At 38.6% G+C, this 24,637-nt stretch overlaps 1 pseudogene; it reads right to left on the bottom strand.

Annotated features, from left to right (window-relative positions):
* Window positions 1–7,268: 7,268 nt before the first annotated feature.
* Window positions 7,269–9,286, bottom strand: LOC150000334 (uncharacterized; annotated as a pseudogene).
* Between the last annotated feature and the right edge of the window lie 15,351 nt (window positions 9,287–24,637).

The following is a 24,637-nucleotide window of genomic DNA, read 5'->3' as shown; positions in this document are numbered from 1 at the left end:
TTTCCACTCTGTTGCTGTAGGCTGGGAAGCTCAGCTGGGGGTTTAGACCCTGCCCTTCTCAGGGGGAATCCCCGGCTGCTGAGCTATTTCTCAGTCCCTTCAGCTGCTACCCGTGTGACGCCAGCCAGCCTCTTCCGCATCTCCGCACTTCCTACCGTTCATGTTGTGATGTAGAGGCCTTTTCTGTCTCTCCTTGGTTATAAGACTTCTCTCCAGCTGGTGTTCGGTTGGTTATTCCAGATGATTTCTCCAAAATTACGTTGTAAATCCAGACTAGTTCTGGGAGGAAGTTAGTGTAGCTTCCACTTACTCCTCCGCCATCTTGTTTCTCCAACCCAATCATTATTTAATAGCATGTTATTCATTCTCCATGAGTTTGAATGTTTTTGAGTTTTTTTCTTGAGGTTACTTTCCACTTTCAAGCCATTGTGATCTGAGAATATGCTTGATATAATTTCAATTTTCTTGAATTTTTTGAGGCTTGTTTTGTGCCCTACCATGTGGTCTATCTTTGAAAATGTTCCATGTGCACTTGAAAAGAATCTATATTTTGCTTCCTTGTGGTGAAAAATTCTATATGTATCAATTAAGTGTTGTTCAGTGCCTCAATATTCTTGGTGTTTCTTTGCTTTGAAAATCTGTCCATTGTTGACAATGGGGTGTTAAAGTCCCTTACTATGAGTGTGTTGATGTCGATATTCTTCTTGTGGTCTTCCAAGATATTCCTTATATATTTGGTTGCTCCTATGTTGGGTGCATATATATGTTTACCAGGGTTATATCTTCTTGAAGGATTTTTCCCTTAAGATTATGAAATGTCCTTTTTTGACTCTTTTTTTGGCCTTTGTTGTGAAATTTATTTTGTCTGAAATAAGTATTGCTACCCCAGCTTTTTTTCATGTCCAATTGCTTGAAATACTTTTTTCCATCCCTTCATTTTCAATCTGTGTAGACCTTTTGTTCTGAGGTGGGTCTATTGTAGACACCATATACGAGGGTCATGTTTTCTTAGTCATTCCCTTACCCTATGTCTTTTAATTGAAGCATTTAATCCATTTACATTTAAGGGCATTATTGATAGGCACCAATTCATTGTGACTTTTCCCCTTTGTACCTGTGTTCCCCTACCTTACTATTTTCCCCCTTCTTCTTAAAGCATTTTCTTTAACATCTCTTGCAATGCTGGTTTGGGGAAGATGTATTTTTTTTTTTATAAAGAATCATTCCTTTAGAGCAGGATTTCTTTTAAAAAATAATTAATTAACTTGTTTGTTTATTTATTTATTTTTAGAGAGCGGGGAAAGGAGAAAAAAGAGGGAGAGAAACATCACTGTGTTGTTGCCTCTCACTCGTGTCCCCAACTGGGGACCTGAAGTGCAACCTAGTCATGTGCCCTGACTGGGAATTGAACCAGTGACACTTGGTTTGCAGGCCAACGCTCAATGCACTGAGCCACAGCAGCCAGGGTAAAGATGTATTCTTTTAGCCTATTTTTGTCTGGGAAACTCCTTATTTCACCTTCCATTTTGGATGAGAGCCTTGCTGGGTAGAATAGTCTTGGTTGTAGGCCTTTGTTGTTCATTGCTTGGAATATTTTTTGCCATTTCTTCCTTGCTTGTAGTGTTTCTGTTGAGAAATCTGATGATAGCCTTATCGGAGCTCCCTTGTATATTATTAGCTGAGTCTCTCTTGCTGCTTTCATGATTCTCTCTTTGTCTTTCAATGTTGCCATTTTAATTATGATGTGTCTTGGAGTGGGTCTATTTGGTTTCATCTTCATTGGGACCCTCTGTGCTTCCTGGACTTGTGTGACTTTTTCTCTCATTAAGTTAGGGAACTTTTCTGTCATTACTTTTTCAAACAGGTTTTCTATCCCTTGCTTCTCTTCTTCTCTTTCTGGTATTTCTATGATATCGATATTGTTACATTTCATGTTGTCCTGCAGCTCTCTTATAACCTCTTCATTCTTTTCCAGTCTTTTTTTGTTTTGTTGCACTGTCTGGGAATTATTTCTACATTGTCCTCCAGTTTGCTGATCCGATCTTTTGCTTCATCTAGCCTGCTTTTAATTCCTTCTACTGGGTTCTTCAATTCAGAAATTGTATTCTTCATTTCCTTCTGGCTCTATTGATAGCTTCTATGTCCTTTTTCATGCTGGTGTAATTCTCAGTAAGTTCCTTATCGTTTCCCTGGAGTTCCTTGTAGTTTTCTTTGAAGTCGCTGAGCTCATTGAGCTTCTCTATAATCCATATTTTGAATTTAATGTCTCATAGTTTGCTTTCCTCTATTTCATTTAGCACTTTCTGGGGATTCCTCCTTTCCTTTCAATGGGGGGGGTTGTTTCTCTGTCTCCCCATTTTTTTGTGACTCTTCTTGTTTGTTTCTGCTTATTAGATTGATCTGCATTTCCTGGATTTGCCCCTTGTGCCAATAGATCATGTACCAGTCTGGGCCTAGGCAGACTGTTGGAGACTACCAGAGATCTACTGCCTTTGTCTGTCTCCTTTTGTTGTTAATCTATTCAATCTGTGATCAGCCACCCTAGATTGGTCTGCTTTAATTTCCTGCTTCTGTGTTGTGACTTTTTGTGGTAAGAGTTCTCTGGGATTCAGTGGGGCAAGCTTCTTGATCTCCTGAACTTGATGTTCTTGGGATGCCCTTTATGCCTTTTATTTGGGCTGTCTGATAGAATTTTGTTTTTTCTTGTTGTTGTGTTGCTCTTTGGTAGATCCTTCCTTCCAGCTAGCAACTGAGAGTCACTTCGGACACTTTTGTTTGTAAAGTTGTTGAGCTTCTGTTAAAACAAAGCCACCTGTCCAGGCAAGAATCCCACACCCACAAAGATATCCCCCACCCTCAATCATTGTATCAATTGTTAATAAGCCAGTATTAAATAGGATGTAATGAGATTGAGACTATTATAAGAAAGGAAAAATAAATAAGAGTTGACTAACTGAAAAGAATAAGATTTTTGAGACGGGATGGGGAGGAGCAATAATAGTAGTGAGTAGGCACAAGGCAGTGATAGAAAGAAAGTAAAATTTATATCATATATTAAAGAGGGAAGGGTGAAGGTGAAATGAATTAAGAGAGGGGAAACATGTGGTGTTAGGTTTAAACAGGAGTTGTAAAAATATATATATAAACATAGTGTGTGAGAGAACCAACACACACACAGAGAGAGAGAGAGAGAGAGAGAGAGAGAGAGAGAGAGAGAGAGAGAGAGAATATAATAATAATAATAAATAGGATAAATAAGAAAAAGGAAAATAATAAGCCCCAAATTAGAGAAAAAATTTTACCACAGCACTAACAGTAACCTATGAGCTAACATTAATGTAGGTTGGATGGGAGTAAGAGGTAAAAAAGAAAGAAAGAGAAGCTTAAGAGATGTCTGAAGGAAAGGGAAGTGATTTTGAGATGATAGAGGGAGCAGGAATACTTAGAACAAGGAATGAAAACCAGGCTAAGACAGGGAAAATTTAAAATTTAAAGTGAAAGAAGGAAAGGGCTGGAGGAAGGTACAGATGAATTAGGAGAGAGGAATGATAAGTTTGAGATTTGAAATACTAGAGTAGTGAAGATCTATGAATAAAGTTTCAGGAATGTCACAGATTGGTCAAGGTGGGGATAGAGTAAGTGTATTTTATGATTGAAAAAAAAAGAGGCTGGAGAGCTAAGAAAAAATGAGTGCCGATTGGAAATGAATGGTAGTGAGAGAAAATAATAGGATTTAAAACAAAGAGGAGGAAATCATATGGTAAAATTGATTGAGAAAAAGGAGGAGCAAAATATGAGATTTAAAATAAACTATAACATAAAGATATTTATGTATAATGCATAGACTGGGAGGGCAAAGAATGATTATTAAAAAGGATATGTATGAGAAGGTCACAGTGGAATTTGTCTCCGTAGATTCTGTATTTCTTCCACTTTCTACTCTTTTTGAAACTGCTCTATTGACTTCAGCTGGTGTCCAAATCTGGATCTAGGAAGCCTAATCTCAACTATGGATGCTCTTCTGCCAGGGTCTCTCTCTTTCACTGTTTACTCTAGTCACTCTGAAATCCAAAGTCAGGTTTAAGCACCATGGGGCTGGGCTGAGTACTTTCTTCAAGGGGGGGCTACTGCTTCCCCTCTGGCTATTGCCAACGGGAGGGGAACAATCTCCCCAAACGGTTTCTCCCACAGTACTCGAAGTCCCCAGTCCACCTCTCGCCCTTGCCAGAGCCCAGAGCAAGTATGTGCACGAGCTCTGCCTAAGAATCTCACCATGCCTCTAGCTGTTCCTTTCTGGTTGGTGAAAACAAACTGACATGCACGCACGCACGCACATACACACACACACACACACACACACACACACACACACACACACTGCTTTATGCCTCTTAGGGCCAGACCCATCTTGGCTTACTCTCAGCTCTGCCAGTGGGTCCAGCCTGAGTTTTAGCCCCCAGATCTCTCAGGAGAAACCTTCCGGAAGCTGTAAAATCTCTCTGCACCTGGGGCCATAGTCCATGGGTGCCAAGCCAGCAATGCATCTCTTCTGCAATTCACACCCTACATGTTGTTAGGAAGCAGCCTCCTGCGTCTGCCCACATCCACAAAACTCAACTCCTGGCAGTGTCTAGTGGTTGTATGTATGATTTCTCAACAATTTAGCCAAAGATCCAGACCTAAGGGAAGGCCAGCTCACCTTTTCATTGAATCCCTCCCGGATATCACTGGACAGGACGCCCAGTTCAGGAGCGCAACCTCCAGGCCTCTGCACCTTTCTGGCCCTCGCTCTTCACCCTCGGATCCCTGCTATTGAGTTTAGCTGCCAGTGTTTCCTCCTGATGCAGCCTGAGGCGCTGGGTTGGGTTGGGGGCCCCCCAGCTACTTGCCTTAGAAAGTGCGGTCCAGGGTGCCTTCTCTCTCCCACACTGTTCCCATGATTCTGTTGCCCTATCTGAAAGTTACTCTCCCTCAGTTTCTGCTGTCTGTTACAGAGTGAAAGGGGGTTCTTTCACATGGCGCCTTGGTGTAAAACCCAACAACTAGTGTTGAGGAAACAGGTCTTTATTTACAGTATTCCAACCTGGGGAAAGCAGTGAGCACTTCAACTCAGAACCCTGTTCTCCCATGGGACCCAGCACCTTCCTTGCTCCTCAAAAGGCTAGAAGCCAAAAACATGCCCAGAAGTTCTCCATCCCGTATCTGTCAGCTGTCTCCTTCAGGATCTGGGGTATGATGTCATCGGCCTCTGCAAAGTCCAGGAAAACATGTGCTTTGCCCTTTCACAGCCACATGGTATTATCTCCCTTTCAAAGCCGCATGGAGTTCTCCCGTTACTTTCCAAGCCACATGGAGTTCTCGCTAAAATGTCTGCCACCTATTTTCAAATCTCTGACTGCATCCTGTGATGCAGTGGGCGTGGTAACCAGTTCTGACCATTCACAAAACCTTGCGCAGGCTTTGTGTGCTCTTTCCTCACTATTTCATAGTCAAATTCCCACCCATCTCCTTGGGGCCTTGGAAGAACCAAAGCTATCTGCATAACTAAGACACTAGCTACTAGCCATAGTCATGCAAAGGCATTTTAAAAGCTGTTCCCTTTTTCCCATCCCCTAACCTGCAGGCTCTGGGGATTTTTGGAGACCCTCACTCTGTAACGTGTCCTCCAAGCCTCCTCTGAAATTGGAGCACACCCAGCAGGCTGCTGACTACCCTGCCGCCATTTTTTCCTCTCAGTCAGGGGGAATTTGTTGATAGCATAGTGGTCAAGCTTGTTTCTCCTGAGGGCACTCTTCTGAGGATATTTAGGTTGCCTTCAGAGCTGCAGTGTCTTAGGCCTCCAGAAGGTGGGTGACACGCAGATCTTCTTCTTCTTTTTTTTTATTGGTTGTGGACACCTTTTATCAAGACTTTCTTTGATTTCAAAGCCTTTGCCTTATCTTCAGCTTTGGGAAGGGCAGGGGCTTCCTTCCTCACTTTGAGTGCCATCTTCATGAAAAGGTGCCTCTTTTTATTCTAGCACCATACTACAGTTTTGTAATATGTTTTCTGATTGTAGTTTTGTAATATATTTTGAAATCAGGATCTTTCTCAAGATCATTTTTGGTTATCTGAGGTATTTGGAAATTCTATAAATATTTTAGAATATTTTTTATTTCTGCAAAAATGCCATTGAAATTTTAATAAGATTTGCATTGAATATGTAGATCACTTTGGGTAGTATAGACTTAACAATATTAAGTCTAGTTCATGAACATTTATTTGTATCTTCTTTAATTACTTTTAGCAATGTTTTATACTTTTTATTTTTGTTTTATTGAAATACAATTGACATACAGTACTGTATAAGTTTAAGGTGAATACATAATGACTTGATATACACATATATTATGAAATAATTATCACAATAGATTTAGTTAATATCCATCACCTCATGTTTTTCCTAGTGATGAGAACTTTTTGGGTTTATTCTCTTAGCGACTTCCAAATATACTGTATAGCAGTTTTAACTATAGTCATCATGTTGTATATTTATCTAATAACTGGAAATATGTACCTTTTGATCACCTTTACACAGTTCTCTCATATTGATCTCCCAATTTTGATAACCACAAATTTAATCTCTTTTTCTATGAATTTGGTGTTTTTAGATTCCATATGTACATGAAATCATGTGCTTTTGTCTTCCTATTTCTGACTTATTTCACTTACCATAATGCCCTCAAGGTCCACCCACATTTTGCAAATGACAAGGTTTCCTTCTTTTTTATGGCTGAATAATATTTTATTTAATATATATTCATTATATCTTCTTCATCTTTTTATCAATCAGTGGACATTTAAGTTGTTATTATGTCTTGGCTACTGTGAATAATGCTACAGCAAACATGGGGAATGCAAATATCTCTGACATACAGATAAATACCTAGAATTGTTGGGTCATAACGTGATTCCATTTTAAATTTTTTGAAAAGATTCCATACTATTTTCCATATGGTAGATCTTTTTCACACATTCCCTTTTGGTATCTATTTATTATGAAAGATCACTTATAGCAAATTGGATCTTATCAAGAGGGTTACAACATATTTCTCCCCTGAATATGAATCCTATTCCTGTTACTCAGTTCTGGTCATCATTCTCATGGATGTGTGAGATTCCATCTGAAGAAGGAACCCGTTTCCACTCTCAATACTTTATAGTGTTTATCACCAGCAAGAATTAGAAGATGTACAACTTGACTGAAGCCATTAACACATTTTTCATTCTTAAAGATTCCTACCAGTGTGGACTTTCTGATGGCATGTAAGACGAGAACGGTGACTGAAGTCCTTATCACACATGTTACTCTTGTAAGGTTTTTCTCCAGTGTGGTCTCTCTGATGGTATATAAACTGTCAACTGTATCTAAAGCCCTTTCCACAGGCATCACATTTGTATGGCTTCTCCCCAGAGTGGACTCTCTGTTGGGACTAAAGGCCCAAGGGCTGACTAAAACCCTTACCCCGTACACCACATCTGTATGGCTTTTTTTTTTCCAGTATGGACTCTCTTATGAACATGGAAGTCTGTGGTCTGACTGAAGCTCTTATCACATTCCTCACATTTATAGGGCTTCTCTCCTGAGTGGACCCTCTGATGAGCGTGAAGGTCTCCAATGGAAGCCCTTTCCACACTCTTCACATTTGTTTTTTGTCTAGTGTGAATTCCTTGATGCAGTTTAAGATTAGAACTATAACTGAAGTCCTTACCACATGCATCCCATTTGTAGGGTTTCTCTCCAGTGTGGCCTCTCTGATGGGTCTGAAGCTTTGAAGACTGAAGCCCTTTCTACATGTTTCACATGTGAATCGTTTCTCCCCAGTGTGAACATTCTGATGAACTTAAAGATTTGAAGCCTGACTGAAGCCCTACCCACAATCCTTAAATTTGTAGGGTTTCTCTCCAGTGTGAACTCTCTGATGGCATATTAATGGTGAATTGTGACTGAAGCCCTTACCCCAGACATCACATTTATAAGGTTTCTCCACTCTGATGGAGGTGATAATGGGCAGCTTGAGTAAAGCCCTTCCCATACTCCTCACATTTATAGCATTTCTCATCTCTGTGGACCCTCAGATGAACATGAAGATTAACACTCAAACCAAAGCTCTTGCCACACTCTTCATATTTGTATGGCTTTTCTTCAGTGTGCACTCTCTGATGGCACTGAAAGTCTGAACTCTTGACTAAAGCACTTACACACTCCTCACATGTATAAAGTTTCTCTCCAGTGTGAGTTCTGTAGTGAATGGTAAGACCTGTGTTGCTCCTGAATCCGTTGCCACAGCTGTCACACCTGTGGGACTTCTCTCCTGCACAATTAGGATGAGAATGGAAAGAGCTCTCATGAAAGCGATTACCAGAATCATGACATTTAGCAAGTCCCTCTTCTGAGTGACTCCTCTGATGAGTCTGCAGAGGGGAGTTCTGACCAGAGCATTTTCCCCCTGAGTGAACATTCTGGTGACCTAAAAGCACTGAGCTGTCACTGAAGACCTTCCCACATTCACTGCACAGTGGAGTTCCTCTCTGCAGGGTTAATGCTGAGTAGAGCATGCTTTTGCCACAGTCGTTAGGTTTGTGGGGTTTCTGTTCTGTGTCAATATTGATATGATCACTAAGTGGTGATTTCTTCATGAAGGCTTCACAGACGTGCAGGTTATTTCTCACATTAATTTGCTTACCTGTGCTCTGGTTCTGTGACTCACTCCGGTATATATTCCCATAAGAATCTTCGAAATTGAAAAACTCTTGATTTTCAGCTTAACAGGAGCTATCTCCTTTATAATTCATTCTATCATTCTCACTTTCAGGAATCTGATCAAACTCACCTTGTAGAAACTGGGAACTCTCCCTCTGAAGAACCTGGTTAAATCACTTGCAACCTGTTTCCAGATTTGTCTGCAGGACAGCTCTTCATGTGAAAGGTACTTTAAGGCAACTTTTTGATGAGGCTCTGCCTCATTTTGATTTTTGTTGACAGAAGTCTCATTTCTTTGGGTTTCTCTTTCCATTATCCAAAGCTTTTCTTCTGCCTGGAACTGGGATGCCACCCCCACTGGGACCAGGTTCCAAAAGTTCTCCAGTATCGTGTCTGGTACAGCTCCCTCTGGACAGAGCCTGGAAGCCCCAGCTCCTCCTGCGTGAAGACCTCAGTCACATCCTTGAACGTCACCACCTCTTGAAACTTGGTCCTTTTCTCCTGCTGCTCCTTCTGGGGAAGGTCAGAGTCCAGAGAAGGCATAACTCCTAAAGTTGTTCTAAGGACTAAGTAAGTAGATGGAAAGTTCTAAGAACCAGTAATCTCTTTTTCTTGTAGTTGGGCCTATGTTGTGAGGGGCCACGAAGTCCCTCCTTCTTCCCCTTGCCAAATTCTGGGGTGGTGTAGAAAAGAATGCGGTGGGACAGTGCTATTATATCTGTTTCCTGGACAAACTGCAGAGGACATCCCCAGGCACCAGGTCAGAGTGACTCAGAGCTTCCGATGGACGTAACAGTGGTGCTTGGTGATCAGGGAAGAGGGCTTCCACCCTCATCCTCTCAGCCTCTGCCTGTGGCCTCAACTTTTCCATCCCAAGACAGCTGGCTAGGTAGCGACTAGTCCCATGCTTAGGCCAACAAGGCTCGGAGGGGTCTTGGGAGTGCAGGGCTGACTCACCTCTGGGACCGAAAACGTGGTGGTGACCTCCCTTTGACAGGCAGGAAATACCTCCCCATGCCATTTTTATTACTATAGCTTTAGAATATAGCTTGAAGTCAGGAAGTGTAATGCATCCTGCTTCATTCTATTTCACAGGATTTCTTTGGTTATTACAGATCCTTTGTTGTTTCACTCAAATTTTAGGATTTATTTTCCTACTTCTGTAAAAATTAAATTAGAATCTTTATAAGGACTCCGTTGAATCTATAAGTGGCTTTGGGTACTATATTTAACAATATTAATTCTTCCAATTCATGAACACAGGCTATCTTTTTATTTATTTATCTCTTCTTAACTTTCTTTTATCAATGTCTAGTAGTTTTCAGAGTACAAATCTTTCATGTCTTTGGTTAAATTTAGTCCTATTTCATTGTTTTAATGCTATTGTAAAAAATCATTTTTTCTTCTTTTTCAGATAACTTGTCCTTGCCTCCTTTGTCATAGATTCATTGACCATATAAGAGAGGATTTATTTCTGGGCTCTTTATTCTATTCCTTTGATCTACATATCTGTCTTTTTTTTTTCCCCCCCTGGAATAACGTCGTTTTTATTCACCTTCATTTCCTCGTTTGGGAAAATATAATCTATTCCATCCAGGTGCACTGTGTGGAGCTTGCATATTCTTCCCTTCTCTAGGTTTCCTCAAGGACCCAAGTTTCTTCCCACATCCCAGTGCCATGATGTTTTGATTATTGTAGCCCATTGGTATAGTTAAAATCTTGCAGCATGATACCTCCCATTTTGTTCTCCTCTCAAAAAAAATTTTTTTTGTGTGGCTATTCAGGGTCTTTTGTGGTTACATATGAATTTTAGGATTAGTTGTTCTAGTCCTGAGAAGAGTGCCATTAGTATTTTAATAGGGATTGCACTGAATCTCTAGACTGCTTTAGGTAGTAAAGACCTTTAAAAAAGTATTAATCCTTCCACTCCATGAGCAAGATATATCCTTCCATTTGCTTGTATCCTCTTCAATTTCTTTTTTTCAATGTCTTACAGTTTTCAGAATATGTCTTTCACCTTTTTGATTAGATTTATTCCTAGGTATTTTATACTTAAAATAATACTTTATTTTTAGAAAGAGGAAGGGTATGAGAAAGAAAGGGAGAGAAACATTGATCAGTTGGCTGTCAACCAGTTACCTCTTGTACACACCCTGATTGGGGACCAAACCTGCAATGGCATGACTGGGAATCAAACTGGTAACTTTTTGCCTTTTGGGACAACCCCCAACCAACTGAGCCACATTCATCAGGGCTATTTTGTGATTTTTGATGCCATTGTAGATGCGATTGTTGTCTTAATTTCTCCTGATCATTTGTTATTGAAGTATAGAAGCACAACTGATTTCTTGTCTTGAAACTTTACTAAATTCATTTATTTCATAAATTTTGGTGGAGTCTTTAAGGTTTTGTATAGATAATATTATGTCATCTGCTAACAGTGAGTTTTGCTTCTACCTACCTAATTTACTTTTTTTGTAATGTCATTGACTGGTTTTGTTATTGGGGTAATGTTGACTTTGTAGAATAACTTTGGAAGCATCTCTGTTTTTAAGGTAATAATATTTAAAAGGCACATAATGTAGTAAGATGTTGATGCCAATAGTCTGTGATTATACACGCTCCCACACACACTCAGAGAATAACTAATAAAACTATATAAGCATACAATTAAAAACACTAAGTAAATGAAATGGAATCTGATAAAAATATTCTAGTAACCACCAGCACCCCCCACACAAAGAGAACAAAAAGGAGAGGAAAGAAACAGAATACAAAATAACAAACAAGCTTAAAATATTAAAATTACTTTAAATGTAAATAGTCTAAACATACCAAGTAAAAGGCAATGCAAACATTAATTCTAAAAATTAGGAGTACTTACATTCACATAAGTTAAATTAGACTTCATAGTAACAAAAATAATTACTAGAGACCAAGAGGAACATCATGTAATGATAAAAGTATCAATCTACCAGGAAGATATAATGGTCCTAGGTGTGTATGCATCAAACAATAGGGGTTCAAATCAGATGAAGCAAAAACTGAATGGGCTCAAAGAAGAAATACATAAATCCACAATTATAGTTGAGGATCTTAACACCCTTCTCTCAGTAACTGATAGAACAATTAGACAAAAGATCAGCAAGGATGTAGAAGATCTGAACAATGCAACCTATCAACAAGTTAAAATGACATGAATAGAACTATCCAGCACCATTAGTATGTGGAACATTTACCAAGACAGACTTATCTAGGAACATAATCAAACCCCTACAAAGTTTTTAAAAATTGAAATTACATATGTTCTTTGGCTATAATGGTATCAAGCTAGGAATTAATAACAGAAAGGGACAAGAAAAATCTATAAAAAATTGGAAATTAAACAACATACTTCTAAATAATAAAGACATCAAAAAAGTTTCAAAGGAAATTTAAAAAAATACATAAAACCAAATAAAAATAAAATACAATATATTAAACATACAGGATGTAGTTAATGCAGTACCGAGAGTGAATTTTATAGCACTAAATACTCACATTAGACAAGAGAAAAGGTCTCAAATCAATAACCTAAGTAAGAGTCAAAACCATGCTTTGTTAAAGAACCCCCTTTCTGTGCCTGTGGTGAATAGGGATTGATGAATGGGAAGAGTTGAATTATACCAGTAAGCTTGTTCTGGGTTTCTTGAATATGTTCCCATGTAGGAGGTAAAAATAAATTCTGGAAGTGTTTGTGAGCTTACATAAATAACTTTAATTTTAGCATAATAATGGCCTTGGATTGTCTGACCTCAATAGCCATTAAATAACATCAAGTAATATCTGTGTCAGGCTCTACATAGAACAGAGTGAGTGGGAGTAAACAATAAAAAGACAAACATGTACGCTAATGTGTCTGTGAGGGAAATTGAGATAAAAGCCTAAACAGAAACAACTTCACAGAATTGATGCTGGATATTCAGATGATGATGGCAAAGGTTTAGAACACATGTTTTAGGAATGACTAAATCTAAAACCTGGAGTAAATATCTATGCTCATAGCAAGCATAATTTGTAGTTATTCAGGAATTTCAGAGAAATACATTTTCAAAGTAATCAAGATGGTATTTTTGTGTACTATATAACTTAGACAACTCTGTTTTATTTGAGGTAATCAGTTTTTAAAAGTCAGATAGAAAAAGCAACTCAAGTCTCAGAAAACAGAAATGTAATTTTAAACTATCCAATAAGGCTGGAGAAGGAAAAGGGAGGGGAGAAGGCCATTCAAATGGAAGAGCCAACTAAACCCAGAGCAAGCAGAAGGAAGGAAATAATAGAGATAAAAGAGGAAGTCAATAAAGTTAAAAGTATGAAAGTAATAGCGAAAAATCAGTGAAACAAAAAGCTAGTTTTTCAAAAATATAAGTAAAGATGATAAACTTCTAGCAAGACTGACAAATAAAAAGAGAAAAGACACAAATTGCTAATGTCAGGAACAAAATAAAGAATATCACTAAAAATCCTATAGTCAGTAAAAAGATAGTAAGTGAATACAAACAACCTTACACTTATAAATTTGACACCTTGAAAAAAATGGACCAATTCCTAAGAAAACCAAAGACTACAAAGCCAAACAAAATGAAATTGACAATATGAACAGTCCTATAACAAATAAATTTAATTCATGATTTAAAAACTCTTGAAAAAGAGATTTCCAGGCCCAGAAGGATCCAAAGATTTAAAGATAGTCTAATACTAGTTTTACACAGTCTCTTGCTGAAAATAGGAAAGATCATTTCCCAGTTCACTGTCCCTGTTGCCCGCAGGGCCCCCAGCGGAGGACTGAAATCATGAATAATATAGAACTCTATAAATAATATGACTTTTTCTAGATATACATACATATGATAAAGGTTAATTTATGACTTAAACACAATAAGAGACTAACAACTAATAATAAAATCAAACAATTATAATAAAAACTGTAATAAAAGTTAATGAATGTGGTCACTTGTTCCAGGCATCCTTAGCTGAGGTCTTCATACATGCACCATGCCTTCAGTGGAACTTGTTTTCTGATGGCATCTTCCAACCACAAAGCTAATGCCTTTTCAGCTCGCTAAGTGCGTGTCATGTACCGTAGCTGTTACTTCAGCAGATCAAGGTGTAATAGCAAAACTAGCAAAAATATCTTTTTCCTTCTTCCCAATATCATACATAGAATATTCATTCTTCCTCTAAGTTTTAGCACCCTTAGCATATGATTTTTCTCTTTCCTTTAGTCAAGAACTTTCATTTTCCACTTAAAGGAGGCACTTTTAAGCTCCTTGACATCTTTGAATTGCCAGCCTCACTACTCTTGCATTTTGGGGTCATTATTAAGTAAAACAAAGCTCACTTGAACACTAGCACTGTGATACCATGACAGTCAATCTGATTGTTACTGAATAGCAATTGGGGTCCCACTGCCCACCGTCACCCTCTAGGCAAAATTCCAGAGGCAAAGGTTTGATAATAAAGAAAGGGAATCTCCTTTCTATCCTAATGGCTTAGACAGAAAGAGTCCAGAGGTCTGAGAGGGGGGAAACCTAAAATATTTCCCCCAGCCCAAACTAAGTATAATGGGCAAAAGGGTTTTGGATAGGTGAGATGTGCCTGGCACACCTTCCTTCAAAGAAGCCCTTTTTTTCCCTAATGTGGGACATTGAAAAATTAATACCTGCCTTTTGTCATCTAGTGGTTATGGATTGAATGATGTCTTTTAACCCTGTTGCCAAATCTGTTGCCCCCAGAATACAACAAGTATGCCAGCCTGTTAAATCAAGCACACCGTTGTCCGGGGACAGCCAACTGACCTGGAGTCTGCATGATCCTTCCCCGTGTGGGAAGGCCACCCTCCCTTCCACAGCCCCACTCTTATTAGGGATTTCTTGACCCAAGGGTAGGTAGGACGATGACCATGTCCAGCTTGAAGCAGCTAGAGGAGCTCGAGACCTTCGCCCATTGTCCTTTATAAGATTATAAAGGGTCTTAAGTCTGAGAGGAAGGGATTGTTATTTTTTATTGTTAAAATAATTAACTAATCCTTTATTTATTTAAAAGAAGAAGAAGAATATATGAAAGGGTGAAGCGGGAGAGCTTGTATGTACGACTCATGGGCATGGACTTGGGGGGGATTGCTGGGGGAGGCGGGTGCAAAGAACAAAAAAAGAAAAAAAAAGGGAATCTTTATTCAAAAGCAGTCACTTAAGCCTATCAAGTCACAGCTTTAATTACTCAAGCCTATCAATTAAGGCTAAACTAACACGTGGGTTCTCCTGTCATTTCCTCTATTAGTTTCTTTCTTTTTTTAATATACCACAGCTTTTTTACTCACTCATCTATCTATGGGCACTAGGATTGTTTCCAGATCTTAGCTATTGTGAGTAATGATGCTGTGAACAAAGAGGAGCATAAATTCTATCTGACTGGTATTTCAGGATTCTTAGGGTATATTCCTACAATGGGATCACTGGGTCAAAAGGCAGTTCCATACTGCTTTCCACAGTGGCTGCACCAGTCTGCATTCCCACCAATAATGCAGTAGGGTTCTCTTCCTCCACATACTTGTCAGCACTTGTTTGTTGACTTATTAATGGTAGCCATTCTGACAGGTGTGAGTTGATATCTCGCTGTCGTTTTAATTTGCATCTCTCTGATGGTTAGTGATGTTGAGCATTTTTTCATGTTTGTTGACCATCTGTATGTCCTCTTTGGATTGTATGTCTATTTTGGAAATTAATCCCTTAACAGATGTATCATTGGCAAACATGTTCTCCTATACAGTGGGTTCTCTTTTTATTTTGATGATAGTTTCTTTGGTATACAGAAGCTTTTTAAAATTTAATCTTGACTGTATTTTTTCCCCATCATCATTTAGTCCCCTTATACCCTCCTCTCCCAGCAATCACTACACTGTTGTCTATGTCCATGAGTCCTTTTTCCTCAATCCCTCCACCCCCTAACCTACCCTCTCACTAGCTATCATCCTGCTCTTCATCTATGAGTCTGTTCCCATTTTCCTTGTTAGTTTAGTTTGTTCATTAGATTCCACATATGAGTAAAATCATATGGTATTTATATTTTTCTGACTGGCTTATTTCACTTAGCATAATGTTCTCCAAGTCCATCCATGCTGTTACAAAGGGTAAAACTTTCTTTTTTTTTTTTTTTTTATGGTTGTGTAGGTATTCCATAGTGTAAATGTCCCATAGTTGTTTTATCCACTCATCTATTGATGGACACGGGCTGCTTCCATATTTTGGCAATTGTAAATAATGCTGCAATGGACAAAGGGGAGTTTATGTTCTTTTGAATTAGTGTTTTGGGTTCCTTCAGATATATTCCCAGAGGTAGGATCACTGGGTCAAAAGGCAGATCCATTTTTAACTTTTTGAGGTACCTTCATACTACTTTCCACAGTGGCTGCCCCAGTCTGCATTCCCACCTACAGTGGAAAAAATGTTGCCCTTTCTCCACATCATGTTACTTTGCTGAACTTATTTATCAGTTCCTGTAGTTTCTTGGTGGAATCTTCAGAATTTTCTATGTACAGTATCATGCCATCTGCAAATAGACAGCTTTACTTCTTCCTTTCCATTTGGATGTCTTTTTTTTCCTTCTTCTTGCCTGATTGCTATGGCTAGGAATTCCAATACTATGTTGAATAAGAGTGGTGAAAGTGGACATCTCTGTCTCATTCTAGATCTTAAGGAGAACACATGTGGTTTTTGCCTGTGATTATGATGATGGCAGTGGGTTTGTCATATTTGACCTTTATTACATTTAGGTATGTTCCCTGTAATCCCCCTTTGCTGAAAGTTTTTGTTTTTTTTTTTTTAAATCATAAAAGGGTGCTGGATTTTATCAAATGCTTTTACTGTATCTATGGATTTGATGATGTGGTTTTTAGCCTTCATTTTGTTTATGTGGTGTATCGCATGTATTGTATTGTATTTATTCCCAGAATAAATCTCACCTGATCATTGTGTATAATTTTTTTGATGCATTGCTGTATTCCATTTGCTAATATTTTCTTGAGGATCTTAGCATCTATGTTCATCAGGGATATTGACCTCTGATTTTCTTTCTTTGTAGTGTCTTTTTCTGGTTTTGGAATTAGGATAATTCTGGCCTCATAAAATGAGTTTGGGAGACTTGAATTTCATGAAATAGTTTGAGAAGGAGAGGTTAGTTCTTTGAATGTTTGGTAAAATTCACCTGTGAGTCATCCAGTCCAGGGCTTTTGTTTGTTGGGAGATTTTTTTTTTTATTACTGCTTCAATTTCACTGGGTGTAACCAGTCTATTCAGATTTTCTGATCCTTCCTTATTTATTTTTGGAAGACTGTATGTTTCTAGGAATTTATCTAGGCTCTCTAGTTTGTTGGCATATAGTTGTTCATAATATTTTCTTATATTCCTTTGTATTTCTTTGGTGTCACTTGTTATTTCTCCTCTTTCATTTCTGGTTGTATTTATTTGGTACCTTTATCTATTTTTCTTGATGAATTTGGTTAAAGGTTTATCAATCTTGTTTACCTTTTCAAAGAACCAGCTCTTGGATTCATCGATCTTTTGTATCATTTTGTATACTCTATTTTGTTTATTTCTTTGCTGATTTTTATTATTTTCTTCTTTCTACTCACTTTGGTCTTTATTTGTTGTTCTTTTTCAAGTTCCTTTAAGTGTGAAATTAGATTGTTTATTTGAGCCTTTTCTGTCTTTTGAGAGAGGCCTGTAATGCTATGAATTTCCCTCTTAGGATTGTTTTCCCATTGTCCCACAGATTTTAGATTGTTGAGTCCTCATTTTCATTTGTTTCAAGGTATCTTTTGATTTCTTCCTTGATTTGGTTGTTGACCCATTCATTGTTTACTAACATCTTATTTATCTTCCATGTCTGTGCATGTTTTTCAGTGTTCTTGTGATTGATTTCTAGTTTCATAGCATTGTGGTCAGAGAAGATGTTGATATGATGTCAATCTTCTTAAACTTATGGAGAATTGTTTTGTGTCCTAACATGTGGTCTATCCTAGAAAACATTCCATGTACACTTGAAAACTATGTATATTCTGCTGCTTTGGGATGAAATGCTCTGAAGATATCAATTAAATCTATTTAATCTAGTGTGTCATTTAAGGCTGCTGTCTCCTAGTTGATTTTCCGTCTGGAAGATCGAACCATTGAAGTCAATGGGGTGTTAAGTCCCCAACTGTGACTGTATTTCTGTTGATCTCTCCTTTTATGTTCATCAACATTTGTTTTACATATTTAGGTACTCCTTTGTGGGGTGCGTGAATGTTTACTGGGGTTATATTTTCTTATTGGATTGTTGTCTTTATCATTATGTAGTGTCCTTCTTTGTCTCTAATTATACCCTTGGTTTTAAAGTTTTATTTTGTCAGATATAAGTACTGCTACCCCAGCTTTTTCTCCTTTCTATTTGCATGAAATATCTTTTTACATTCCTTTACTTTTAGTCTGTGTGTATCTTTCAACTGACATCGGTCTCTTGGAGGCAGCATATATATGGTTCTTGTTTTCTTTTTTCCTTTTTTAAAAATATATTTTATTGATTATGTTGTTACAGTTGTCCTATTTTTTTTCTTTTGCTCCCCACTGTCCAGTACACCCCTCCCCTCCAGCAATCCCACCCTCTTTAGTTCATGTCCATGTGTCCTGCATGTAAGTTCTTTGGCTTCACCCTTTTACATATTATTATTAACATCCCCCTGTGTATTTTGTACCTACCAATTGTGCTTCTTAATCCCTGTACAATTTCCCCATTTCTTCCCCTTCCTCCTTCCTGCTTATAACACTCCAGATGATCCCCATACCTATGATTTCGTTCCTATTCTGGTTTGCTTCATTTGATTTTGTTTTTATTTTTTAGATTCAGTTGTTGATAGTTGTGAGTTTGTTGTCATTTTAATGTTCATAGTTTTGATCCTTTTCTTAAATAAGTTCCTTTAATATTTCATATAATAATGGATTGGTGATGATGAATTTCTTTAGCTTTACCTTGTCTGGGAAGCACTTCATCTGTACTTCCATTCTAAATGATAGCTTTGCTGGATAAAGTACTCTTGGTTGTAGATCCTTGCTTTTCATCACATTGAATACTTCTTGCCAGTCCCTTCTTGCTTGCAAAATTTCTTTTGAGAAATCAGCTGATAGTCTTATAGGCACCCCTATGTATGTAACTCTGCTTTTCTCTTACTGCTTTTAATATTCTCTCTTTATCTTTAACCTTTGGCATTTTAATTATGATGTGTCCTGGTGTGGTCCTCTTTGGGTCTAGTTTGTTTGGGACTCTCTGTGCTTCCTGGACTTGTGTGTCTATTTTCTTCAACAAATTTGGGGAGTTTTTATTCATTTTTTCACATAAGCTTTCAATTTCTTGCTCTTCCTCTTCTCCTTCTGGCACCCCTATGATTCAGATGTTGGCACGTTTAAAGTTGTTCCAGAGGTTCCTAAGCCTCTCCTCATACTTTTTCAATTCTTGTTGCCTCATTCTGTACTGGTTGACTTTTTTTCTTCCTTGCATTCCAAATCATTGATTTGAACCCTGACATCCTTCTCTTCACCATTGGTTTTATGTGGATTTTCCTTCGTTTCATTTTGCATAGCCTTCACTTCCTCCCTTATGTGTTTGCTGTACTTAAGGATATCTGTCAAGTCTGTGAGCATCTTTATCTCCAGTGTTTTCAATTCTGTGTCAGTTAGGTTGCTAGCTCCTTGTCTGTTATGTTGGCTATCTCCTCGTCGCTTACTTCTCCCACTGGAACCTTGATCTATTCCCTCTTTTGGGTGATACTTCTCTGTCTCCTCATCTTGAAAGGTTCCTGTGTTTGTTTGCTTCTGTGTCTTAGGTAGAGCTGTCACACCTGTTACATGGTATGGGGCAGATCCTTAGGTATTCATCAGTATGGGCAACCCATTTCACCACATTGTGGTGCTGTATGTGGAGGAGACTGAGAGGGAACAATGCAGCTTGCTCAGCACTTTCTCCTTTTCCATGTACTTATCCCACTTCTGTATGGGACTGGAACCTCTTTACCTGTTGTCCTGGCCATCATTCCCAGAGTGGGTGTGTCTATGGATGTTCTAGGACCATGGGAGCCCTTTAAACAAGTGGACTCTGCTGAGAGACTGGCAGTTCCTTCCTCCGCCCCAATCCCCACTGGTTTGCACAGTCAGAAGCAATGAAGCTTTACTTTCCCCAGTGCTGGAACTGTGTGCTTCCCAGTCTGGTCTGGTGCTGGGAGTACTACCCAGGTGTCCCTCCTTACTTTTTAAAATGTGTGACTTCACTTTCTACTGGCCTGCTGCCACCTGCTGCCACTGTCATCACCACCCTGAGTCCTCCCAGCCCCGGCCCTGCCCTTCCCACCCACATGGAGGAACATCCCCTCTCCACATCCCTGTCTTCTGGGCTTCCAGCTCAACCCCCTGGGACCCCTGGCCATCTCCAGTCCTGAGGTAGTTGTATTCTTTCTTAGTTGTGGAGGAAGATGCAGCATGTCTATCTAGGCCTCCATTTTGGCCAGAAGTTCTGGTTCTTGTTTTCTTATCCATTCAGCTACCCTACATATTTGGTTGGAGTATTTAAGCCATTTACATTTAAGGTGATTTTTGATAGATATGTATTTACTGCCATTTTATTTTTAGACTATTTTCCTCTGTTTTTTTTTTTCTTTCTTTCTCTTTTTCTTCTTCCTCTTCTTAAAGCAAGCCCTTTAACGTTTGTTGCAGTACTGGTTTGGTATTAACAAACTCCTTTAGCTTTTTCTTGTCTGGGAAGCTCCTTATTTCTCCTTCAATTTTAAATGATAGTCTTGCTAGGTAAAGTAGCCTTGATTGTAGGTCCTTACTTTTTATCACCTTGAATATTTCATGCCACTCTTTTCTGGCCTGAGAAGTTTCTCTTGAGAAATCACACTCTCTGAGCTTCCTGGACTTGTGTGTCTTTTTCTTTCACCAGACTTCAAACAGGGAAGTCTTGGTCATTATTTCTTCAAATAGGTTCTTGATCCTTTGCTCACTCTCTTCTTCTGGCATTCCCATGATGCTGATGTTGTTATGCTTCATAGTGTCCAAAATGTTTCTTAAGCTCTCCTCATTAAATTTTTTTTTCTTTTTGCTGCTCTGCCTGTGTGTTTTTTTTTCTACCTTGTCTTCCAAATTTCTGATTTGATCCTCTGCTTCGTCTAACCTATTGTTTATTCATTCCAGAGTACTATTTATTTCAGATATTGCATTCTTTATTTCTGACTGGTTCCTTTTCATGGTTTCAATGTCTTTTTTTAATGCTGTTGAGTATCCTTATAATCATTACTCCAGACTCTATGTGGTAATTTGCTTGCCTCCATTTCATTTAGTTCTGAAGAATTCTCTTATTCTTTTGATACAGAGATATCTTATCAGGTCACTGGGGAGGAGAAGAGAAGGCATGTGGGAGGAGGTTGCATGAGGCCATGGTAAACAGCCTAGTACACGATTGGCTGAGAAGCTGAATCCCCCCTATTAGTTTCTATAGGGTTAGTTTACAAACTAAAACAACATAATACACAAAAGCTACACAATTAAAGAATGGCAGGCTTTTGCCTCAGAGCTAATCCCCTCTAGAACACCCAAAGAATAAACCTGCCTCCCTCTGCCAGGCCAGCCAGATCCTAGGCTGTGCCCAGAATTCCTTCCCATACAAAATACTGTCCACTGGAAACAGCAGGCAGCTGCAGCATGATCATCAAGTTTTCCTTGAGGAAGAAGAGTCTAAGAGAGTGAGCTTGAGAGTGAACCTGAGGGCTGGAGCCAGAGCCAGAGCCAGAGCCGGAGCCGGAGCCAGAGCCGGAGCCGGAGCCAGAGCCGGAGCCAGAAAAGCTCATGAGCCAAAGATCCAGCCCTCTTTTTATTTCCATTGGTTCTGGAGGCTTCAGCTTCTCAGCCAATCCCGCCTAGACTGCCTTCTATTGGCTCGGCAAACTCCTCCTACAACCCCTCCTACTTGTCTCCAGTGATCTTAATCAGATTTCTCTGTACCATGATCATGGAGAAGCCTACTAAGTGACTAATGGTGGGACTATATACTCACACATTGTGGACGTTCTGGACAAGGGGATAATTCACATCCTGGGTAAGACAGAGCAAGATGGTGTGAGATTTCACATGCTACTCAGAATGGCATGTAATTTAAATCTTATGAATTGTTTGTTTTTGGAATTTTCCATTTAATATTTTCTGACTGTGTTTGACTGCAGGAACTGAAACTGTGGAAAGCAAACCCACAGTTAAGGGGGGACTACTGTATTATCCTGATACCAAAAGCAAAGAGAGTACCAATAATTAAAAAAAAAAAACAACAAGAAACTACAGACTAATGAATGTAGACCCATGAATGTAGACTCAAAAATTTTAAAATTTTTTCCAATAGAATCTAACAATAATATTTAAGAATTATAAAACATGGCCAAATTGGATCTATTTTAGAGAAGCAAGCCTTTTTGTATTTCAGTATTCAAAAATCAGTTAATGTAATTCACCAGATTAATAGGCTAAAAAAGAATGATCACATAAAAAATGAAGAAATAGTATTTGATAAAAGTCAACATCCTTTTTTAATAAGGATTCTGGAAAACAGGAATTGAAAGAGGAGCTTCCTCAAGTTAATAAAGAACATATACAAAAAAACTACAGCTAACATTATGCTTAATGATGAAAGGCTGAAAGTTTTCCCTGCTATTAAGAACAAAGCAAGGATGTCTGAGCTAACCAGTTTTATTCAATATAAGGCTTTAAGAGGTCTACCCAGTTCATAAGACAAGCAAAGAATATAAAAGGCGTAAGAATCAGATAGGAATAAATTAAACTGTGTCTATCTGCAGAGGACTTAATTTTCTATGAAGAAAATTCCCAGAATAATTGAATTCATACAAGGTAAACATAAAAATATCTATTGCATTTCTATACTCTAGTGATAAACAAATAGACACCAAAATTAAAAATACAAAACTACGTACAACCACAAAAAATATTATAAAAACCCTCAGGTGTAAATCTAACAGAACATGCCCAGAACTTGTATACTGAAAACCACACAACACTGATGAAAGCATTCAAATCTCTAAATAAGGAGACACATACTGCGTTTCTGGGTTTATATGCAGTCAAAATCCCAGAAAGAGGTTTTTTGTTCATATAAACTAAATTATTATAAAATGTATATGGAAAAGCAAATAAAATAGAATATCTAGAACAATTTTGAAAGAGAATAATGGACTGAGCAGAATTAGTCTAACAAAATTCAAAACTTACTACATAGCTACAGAAATCAAAACTGTGTATTATCAATGGAGGGGATAGGCACACAGACGAATGGAAGAAAACAGAGACCCAGAAATAGACCCAGCTGATGTTTTAATTTTTTCTAACTTCACTGGGGAATAACTGACAAATGTAATTGTATATATTTAAAGTGTACACTGATGATTTGATACACATATACACTGTTTAATGATTACCAAGACCAAGATAATTAATGCATCCACCACCTCACATAGTTAACTCTTTAAAAACCACTTAAGATCTACCTTAAGCAAATTTCATTCCCAGTTGATCTTTGATAGGTGTACAATGGCAATTGAATGGAAGAAAGAGCCTTTTCAATTAATGTTGCTGGAGCATCTGGACGACATGAACCTCGACCTAAATCTCACACATTGCACAAAAATTAATTGAAAATGGTGGATCACGGACTTAAATGTAAAACGTCATATTTTAGAAAAAAATACAATAAAATTGTTAAGGCCTAGAACTAGGCAAAGAGTTCTCAGTTGAACCCCCACAAAAAGTTATAAATTGGACTTCACCAAAATTAAAAACTTTTTCTGTGTGAAAGACTGCTAAGAGCATGAAAGACAAGCTACAGTGGGTGAAATATGTAAACTATATATTTTATCAAGGACTTCTATTTAAATATATAAATGTGTATACATTTACATATGTAACAGAACCCCTTGGGCTGCTCCGATTGAAACAAAACCCACGGGCTGTTTAGTTAGGGGCCCAATTGCCCGCTGCCAGAATTATAACTCTCAATACCAGAGTTTAGTGAAAAGAAAAAGAGTTGTTTATTTGCACATAGTTCTGCCTCCCCTTCCCAGACCTGGCCAGTCTTAGGAAAGTCAGAAACACCGTTTCCCTACTTCCTAGGCACAGTTCAGCTTTACCAGTAGCTGCCAATCACTCAGTTCTGATTGGGGAGGTCCTTTCTGTGCTGTGGTGCCCTCCAGCTCTCAGTGCAGAACCGCCTGGATTCTCAACCTCCTTGTAAACTGCCTTCTTCCTGCAAACCACATGGATCTCCTTTCCTTCTCAAAACCACATGGCAAGAGGCCCTTAAAGCAGCCTGGAGGGAGCACATTTTAAAGCAGCCTAGAGGCCTCCCTTAAAGCAGCCTGGAGAGACCCATTCCTCCAAGCCACATGGAGGGAGCACGTGAGCTAAAATGTCCGCAGCTGCTTATATATCCCTGACTGCATCTTCTGCCGCAGTGGGTGTTGCAAACAGCTGTGACCATTCACAGAACCTGACGCAGGCTCTGTAGGCTCCTTCTGTACCATCCCACAGTCCAAGACCCCTCCCAACTTCCTGAGCCTTGGAAGTTTCAAAGCGGATCTTTGTGCAACAAAGTTTCCAGCCACTAGCCCCAGGCATGCAAAGGCATCCTGAAAGCTGCTTCCTTTTCCCTATCTCCCAGCCGCAAACTCTGGGGTTTGTTTTTGGACTCCCCTGTTTCCGTAACACATATATTTAAGTGTTTAATGTATTTAAATTAATATGTTTAAATATAAACATTTAAATATTTATATAT

The sequence above is a fragment of the Furipterus horrens genome, unplaced genomic scaffold (genome assembly GCF_987537825.1).
Source record: "Furipterus horrens unplaced genomic scaffold, mFurHor1.1.pri manual_scaffold_10, whole genome shotgun sequence".
NCBI lineage: Eukaryota > Metazoa > Chordata > Mammalia > Chiroptera > Furipteridae > Furipterus > Furipterus horrens.
Note: the sequence above shows the minus strand (reverse complement) of the source record. Positions and strands in the feature narration are given on the sequence as shown.